This window comes from Corylus avellana, unplaced genomic scaffold (assembly GCF_965113065.1).
Source record: "Corylus avellana unplaced genomic scaffold, dhCorAvel1.hap1.2 HAP1_SCAFFOLD_25, whole genome shotgun sequence".
NCBI lineage: Eukaryota > Viridiplantae > Streptophyta > Magnoliopsida > Fagales > Betulaceae > Corylus > Corylus avellana.
In genome coordinates, this window is record NW_028290479.1 from 152,334 (window position 1) to 160,000 (window position 7,667).

A 7,667-nucleotide genomic window follows, 5' to 3' on the forward strand; every position below is an offset into this window, starting at 1 on the left:
CAGGATCTCGCTTAAGAAGCAATGACCTCTTTATTTCCTCACAACCTAACTAATAATATATTAGATTCCAGTTTAAGCTTTTGCCGGTACCGAGCTCTTTGATGGCCTTTCTTTTTTCAGCTATCTCAACTCTTCGAGTCGAGTTAGCTCTGCCAGTACTTCCACTCTTCGTGATCTACGACCAGCCACATGCCACTAGCTCGATGCAGATTCCCGGGATTATTGTATTGATTGAATGAAGCTTGCTCAGTCCTCTCTTGCTAGACTGGCTACCTATGCCCATTGGTGGATTTCCCCTACGCGCCTTCGTTGAGCCTAAGAAGAATAGGGATTTCAAGTCCGAAACCCAAGGTCAAGTGCCCCAAAAGGGGAGTGAGTTCCCGCAGGTAATTGAATAGTTTGTTTGAGTGTTGGTGCCATGCCCCCCAATTCCATGGTACTTCACAAGTAGTCATTCGTATTGCACCATCTCGGTTTAGGCCGAAGAAGGAAGGTTTCATTTTCGCGCCCGTTCTACTCGCCCTTTCCGTCCAAAAAAGACGGATTATCAAAAATTTCCCAGGTTAGAGAACTTTCCCCGCTGTCCTTCTTTCAGCCGGTCCTAACTTCCTTCTCTTCTGGTTAATCCTATGAATCGGTAATCGGATCGGCAACAGGTAACAGGCTTTATCTGGGTTCAATTCCTTGATTCCTACCCGGACCTGCATTGGATTAATTCCTTCGATATTGAGTCGACCCCGTTCCGAGCAAGCATCAAAGGAATTAAATTAATCCAATGCAATAAATATCTGAAGTGGCTTCTGCACCTAAACACATCCCTTTTCTTAGGGCTTAGCTAGGGGATGCCCAAAGCTAGCCTCACTCTCATATCTCTTTACCAAAGCTTAAGCTTCCCTGTTTCGCCCAGTTCCTCGAGAATCTAAAGAATCGTTTGACTTTGAATGCCGAAACCCGTCACTTTGAAAGCAAGGTATTATTATCGCTTAGCGCTTGTGCTAAGGAAGAAACGAGCTTTTCACTCGCGAAAGAAGTCACCACTCGGGCAAGAGCACGGTTGGCTCCCTGGTAAGATGAAGGGAAGGGCTGAAACAAAGCAAAGTAAAAACCTTTAATTGGGATAAAGAAATACGAGCAACCCGCGGGAATGGAAAATGTAGCCCCTATCTCTTAAAAAGAAGAGGATAGATAAGTCCACGAGTTGAGCTGGTAAGATGAAGGGAAGTTCTGACTAATCAAGTAGGCGTTTACCCACGAGAGTAAGGGGCAGTATCAGCACCAAAGAAAGCAAGGATAGGTGAAGTCGCATATTCGATCGAGAGCCGGATACCCATATATAAAGGTTTCAGGTGGAAAGACAGAGTGCCTAGAACAGACTTACCGAGACAAGAGCCTTCTTCAGTAATCAACCGAGCTCCGGACGATATTTAAACAATTCAATGACTTTCTCGAGGAAGACCAGCTTAGCCTTGACTTTAGATGTCCTATCTTTTCTTAATAAAGAGATCTGGGCTTGAGCATCTCTCCAGCAAGAATGATGGGTAACACCGCCCGTCACACCCAGGGATTGGTTTCGCCCGAAGCATCGGACAAAAGATGCAGGCGATCGTCTTTTTCACAGGATTTCTCCTGACTATTCTCACTTCACCTTTTCGCTTAAAAAGGAGCGATTTCAGCAATCCAAAAAGAAGAAAACACAAGGTATTATTATCGCTTAGCGCTTGTGCTAAGGCTATGCTCTACAGAAGTCATATGGTAAAGAAATACGGCAAGTTTGCGTAATAAGAAAATCGGCTGTGAACCCTTTCAAATGTGCTTTTGGAGTAGTGAACTGGCCCAATGTGTGGCTCAATTTGTCCATTATACGTGGCGAAAAAGACTGATTCAACTGAGCTAATGAGCTACTGAGCTAAACCTGAGCTGCGATCTCTTACATCATTCATCTCTAGCTTTCGGCATGGCATCTTCCCATTTGAGACTCGCCTGGAGTGGTTCTTCCCTTGCTTGTAGTGCCGGACTCGCCTTACTTCCTAAGAAGGTCAGCGCGGGCAATTCCGTAGGTGATAGCACCAGGAATTGACAGAGTTCTTGGGGGTATATGGGGTAGAAGCCCATCCCACCAGAAATTCCGCCAGAAAGCTACCTTCCGGCTTTGATGGTTAACAAAACTGAGGCAAGAAGTTTTGTCGATTTTCCTTGTAATAAATAGGGAAGTCAAGAGGCTATAAGTCAATAAGTGCTACTGATTAGGTAAGACGGAGCAAGAGAATGAAGAAGAACTTCTTATTGCTATTGATTCGATGCTGACGGATATGAGCTTGTAATTCATATATGTCTGAGGATCCGTCTGTGTAGTTCCTGGTAAAGTGAGTTGAAAGGCGTGGCAAGAAAGCGAGGGAAGTGCAGTGTTGGTTAGCTCTGGACTAGGACTGCAACCCTGTATTGTCTGTAGAGAGTTGGGGGGTTCTTGGTATGAACTTGACTTTCACCGCTTCGCCGGTGATGGTGAATTTCATTGTTGTTGTGAGACTGACCAGCAAGCTTCTTTACCATTCGATGGACAGGGGGCGCAGTGAACTGTAATTATAAGGGACATATGGGCTTTCCTTGTCTGCATCATTCGTGCTTGAGGTTCGTTCAGGCCCTATTACGTAAGGGCATTGGGAAGGATTGCTATCGATCCCAGCCGACCGCTCACTGAGCTATTGAGGTGGGGACTTAAGGCATTGGTTTATTAAAGCAAGGGGGTGCACATGAAGATATTCTTCTTCAAAGATAAGGTTATACGAGCCTGAAGTTCCACTCTCTATGACACCGCCTTTCATCTAAGGATTTTAAGAACATACGTTGTCCTTGCTTTCCAATAGGTGTAGTTCGTTCCATCGAACCTGAAGTTTTTATTGGCCTAACCTTGATGGGTCTGGCTGGTAATAGAGTTTACTTCTTGAGGGAAATCCATTGCACGCTCTGGTTCAGAGTAACCTACGCTCTGAGATACCAATTTGTTATTTGTTAAAGTGAAGTATAAGCTAACACAAGCTTCAATACCACTTTAAGGGTTTTATCCATTAACTCAGAAGTCAGATTAGCTGAAAAGGAAAACAGCTGCTATTGAGGTACCCAGAAAGGGTATTGCCAAACATTACTAGGGAACGGTCCCCAATGTGATCAGACGATCGGGCAAGGCTTTCTCTTTTTTTCCAGATGACGGAGATGCAGCTATGGTTCATTCTGGAGAGTCAGGAGACTTTTTCACTACCTTTCTCTAGATGCGGAATTCCAAACCCAGAAAGCAGAGATGAGGTGGCATTAAGGTATTATTATCGCTTAGCGCTTGTGCTAAGGAGCTTAGATGAAATTTATATCTATGCTTTGAAAATAGCGAAATTTCTATCCCCAAGGACCCCCTTGGATTGATGGGATGCGTAGGTTAGGGTCTAGCGAGGCCATTTCTTCGGACGAGAATAAGAAGTTTTGAGAGCAAGCCCTGCGTTTCCAGCTTTAAAGTAGTTGGCTCTCCTGTTTACACGAAAGAGCTCAAAAAGCCCTAATTTGATTTCTAACTGAACTGTCTATCACGGATGCCGTTAGCTTTGTTGCTTGTTTGCGTTCTTTTTCTATTACGTTGAGCTATGAGCTAATGGAAGCCAAGGAAGTTCCCCGCTGTAACCCCCTTCAGAGGGCTCATCCTTAATTGATGAGATATAATGCAATCTCATCCAGGGCAACAGGCTGTCTCTTAAAATAAAACAATTAAAGTTCCTTCCTCTAACAAGTAAGCAAGTAAACTACCTTAGCACAAGCGCTAAGCGATAATAATACCTTTAAAAAGACTTTTTTTGGCCATAGAAAGGCTTAAGGCGATACCAAAAGAAAGAAAAGATAGGGTCAGCGCCCAATTCAGTTTGAAAGAGAAGCTGCGCCATTGCATTAAGCTCAGGGGACCCAAGTAGACCACTTTATGACCTATAGCCCGATTTCCCTATGCTTCCAACCTTTGAACAATTACAGTTCACCATTCTTTCAATAGCTTTAATCAGGTAAGGAAAGAAAGAGGCATCCATCCCATCTCTATCATCGCTGCCATCATATCATCATGGTCATTATCGTAGTCGTCATTAAGGTCCATCGAGGTGGAAGAATTCTTAACCCTGCCCTGCCTTGAGGCGCATTTCTAAAGCCACTCAGAATGAGAAGAAGCCCGGGAACCCCAATCTCCGCAATCTATTATCTCCTTTCAGCTTTATTCCGTCTAATCTTGTCTACCAATCCCACTGACACAAGGCTTTCGGTTCGTGTTATGCTTCCCGCGGCCAGATCTAGTGGCCAGAGTCTAAGATGAGGGTCTCTTTTCCTTTTGACTATCTCTCGAGCACAGGTCCGTGGTGAACATTCTGCCATACTTGGCGTCCAAACGGCACTACTGAGTAGAGCATATTGAGGAGAGTCTTAGGTGGTTCCCTCCTCTTTCGCTCCTTTTAGAATCAATATTAATCCCCTATTTATGCGCTTGCTTGCTTTGAGAATTACATGTTAGTCATCTTAATGACTTAGTATTGGTAGCTTGTGCTATGGTACAATATTAATCATATTACTTATAATGTATTGGTAGGCTTGCTTGCTTTAGGGCGTCAGTTGTGGCTTGACTTCTTTAAGTTCAGCTAGTTGATATCGAGAAAGCTCCTTAATGGCCACCTCATCCCTGTTCTCCGGGTTCTAAGTGAACGAAGCGATTGTTCCACAGGTAGAACATCGTCACCTTATTCGATCGATTGAAGAGGCATGAAGCTTAAGAGGAAAAACGGCCATAGAGCCTCTCTCTCCTATCAGCTTACTTTGAACTCTCAGATGCATGCGATCGTTAGAGATTCAGGATTACCGGTTAGTGTGCGACTCTTTGATTGTATGTGCAGCCACGAAATGATTGAGAATGGAAAGAATGAATGAAATTGATCTCGAAGAGAAGAACTCGACATGGAAAAGATGGACCTTACCGAACAAGAGAAATGTCAAACTGAGACATAGAAGTAGAAGTGTCCCAATCTGTGCTGTGAACCCCCCAAGCCCCAACAATTTTCCCGATTTGAAAAGTCGACGCAGCAAGTAAAATCGTAGACAGAGATGGGGAACCTCTGGACTATGGAAATCCATGAAAGAGAACTTCTTACTGCCCGGAAGTTGGCCGACTAATTGACACGAAAGCCAATCCAGATCAACATATTGATCACCTAACCGGGGAAAGGCTTGCTAATAAACATAAACAACGGATCAGGCTTCGTATTCGTATTCCTTATTTGTAAAGGGGTTCCCTCTCAGCAAAACAGACAGAATTACCACTTGTTTTGTCTTTTTTATTTACTAATTAAGGCGAGTCCTCTGGTCGCAAAAGTATACCACTATTGATGTATATAGGAGGTTCTGCAGTTGTGCATGAATGTCTATCTTATTATCGCTTAGCGCTTGTGCTAAGGAAGAGAAATGGTTCTAAAAAGAATGGAACATATCTCCGAGCATTCTGGTTACGTTGAATTCTCCGTGAAGATGCGGAGTCTTTCCCTTATCTTGGTAACCCTCTTTCTCTTTCTCTTAATCTTTCTCCTGTGCAATTTTGGAGATGATGAATCTTCTCATTCTCCAGAAGCGAACCTGGCCGAGTCTGGCCTATCATCAAATTAGCGAAACATGGGGCAAAGGGGGGCTTTGATCCCAACGACAGAGAGGATATACTGGGATCAAGATCCTTAGCTATTCAGAGCTATTCAGAAAGTGGAATCGGGGTTGAGGACCCTGCCTTATGAACAAGAGGCAGGTGAAGTTTTCGAGAAAGAAGCCCTTTGAAAGCTGTACCGGACAGAGTTCTCAAATGAGAATTTTCTTTTCTCTCGGTAGCTATCTTTCTCACAAGCTGGCACCCCGCCGACCGAGACTTTTATGAAATACAATGCAGACGTCTGTACGCTTACTAGTTTGGTACCGGACTTGGGACGCATGGTCCCGGACTTGGATCTCAGTACAACCACAGTTCTGATCTTGCCTTGCTTCTGATCGTGATCTCTTTTCAATCTCATCTTGCACGGCCGCGGGTCTTTTCATTTCTCAAAAGATTGAAATAGGTACACGAACGAAATAGGCCAATCCACCACCAGCAACGGAGCCTTGTGAGGATGCCATTTCTAAGATCTCTTGTCTTAGGTTTGAAAGAGTAAGCTGAGCATCCCATAGCTCTTAGGGCATCAACACTCGAAAATAGGCTTTTTACCGGCCCTTGCTTTGTCACATCAATCAGTAGAATCGGATCCCCTTCTCTAAGCTAAGAAATCAGAAATCGCCTACATAGTAGATGCAGCAATTCGGTTTACTAATGCTTCCGTGGAACCCTTTGATTGGATTTCTTTTCAATTACTCTGCCAACGTCCTATACTGATAATGATCCCTTTTTTGGCAACTAAAGTCTTCTTAAACTTTCTCTTTTTCTTTACTTTCGAGGAGCAATGGAGCTAGTGTGGGGTCTCTTTATCTCGTCTCTGCCCACACGATCAGCATCCAAGGCTTGAAGCAGCCGAGGAGACCAGCAGAATGCGCATCGGCAGATTCTGCAGCAACTTGAAACCCTCCGAAAGGAGAAGGCAGATGCCAAAGGTGAATACCCACCTAACCCCCCTTGAAAATGTATTGATACGCACGCTTGTTTGCAAAAAAGGCTATCAATGAAATTTCCTAGTCAGTCGATCAAGGCAGTCGGATATCAATAATCACTTACCCTGCGTTAGTAGAGTGAGGTTGTGCTTGGACAAACAAACTTCCCTCGAAAGAAGCCTTTAAGTGAGCATAGGAGGGCTTTCAAGCTTTACTAATAGGGGCGGAGTGCCCTTTTCGTTTAAGAAGCTACGGAATGTTAGCGGACTTAGTAAGAAGACTCTTCCTTCGGTAGGTGTGAGCTACGATCTGCCTTAGTGGCCCGAAAAATGCGTTAAGGAGAGTGAGACGAAGTGCTTCCCTTGAAAGAAGCACGAGTGGAACAGAAAGCATGGGGCATTAAATGATCTCACTCTTTAGAGTGGGTGTTCTTCCTTAGCACAAGCGCTAAGCGAGAATAATACCTTGGGAGTGTTTGCCTAATGAATGAGACCTCACCGGTTCCGACTTTCAGCTTTCAATAAAGAGGGCGCGCTGGAAAGGAAAATTTCAAAATGATGTCAGCGCTCCAGCCCCTATACACCTCAACAAAATGGCATAGCTAAGCGAGAAAATCGTCACATCATGGAGACGTGCATGACTTCTGGCATCTCATGTACCTCGCTGCTACTGGGCTGAAGAAGCTCTTACTTCCGTTTATCTGATTAACATACCATCCCTTCCCTACTGCTACAGGGTTTATCTTCAGTTTAGCGGCTCATCTCCTCTCCACTCAAACTAAAAGCTTCAGCCTGATTATAGTCGTCTTTGATTTATCGGATGCACCTGCTTCTATCACAAGAACAGGACAGACTATCGGCGCGGGCCAAGCCAACTCAAAGGGGCCATCCCCGAACGCATAAGAGAGAGGTTGGAAAAGGACCCCGTAGCCCAGACCCTGCTGAAAAACGTGAGCAGCTTAAGTTAGAAGTTCCGCTCGAGTGGAACGGTTGTTGGTGCTCTATTTCATATCCTCCTCCTGTTGGTGAGTTACC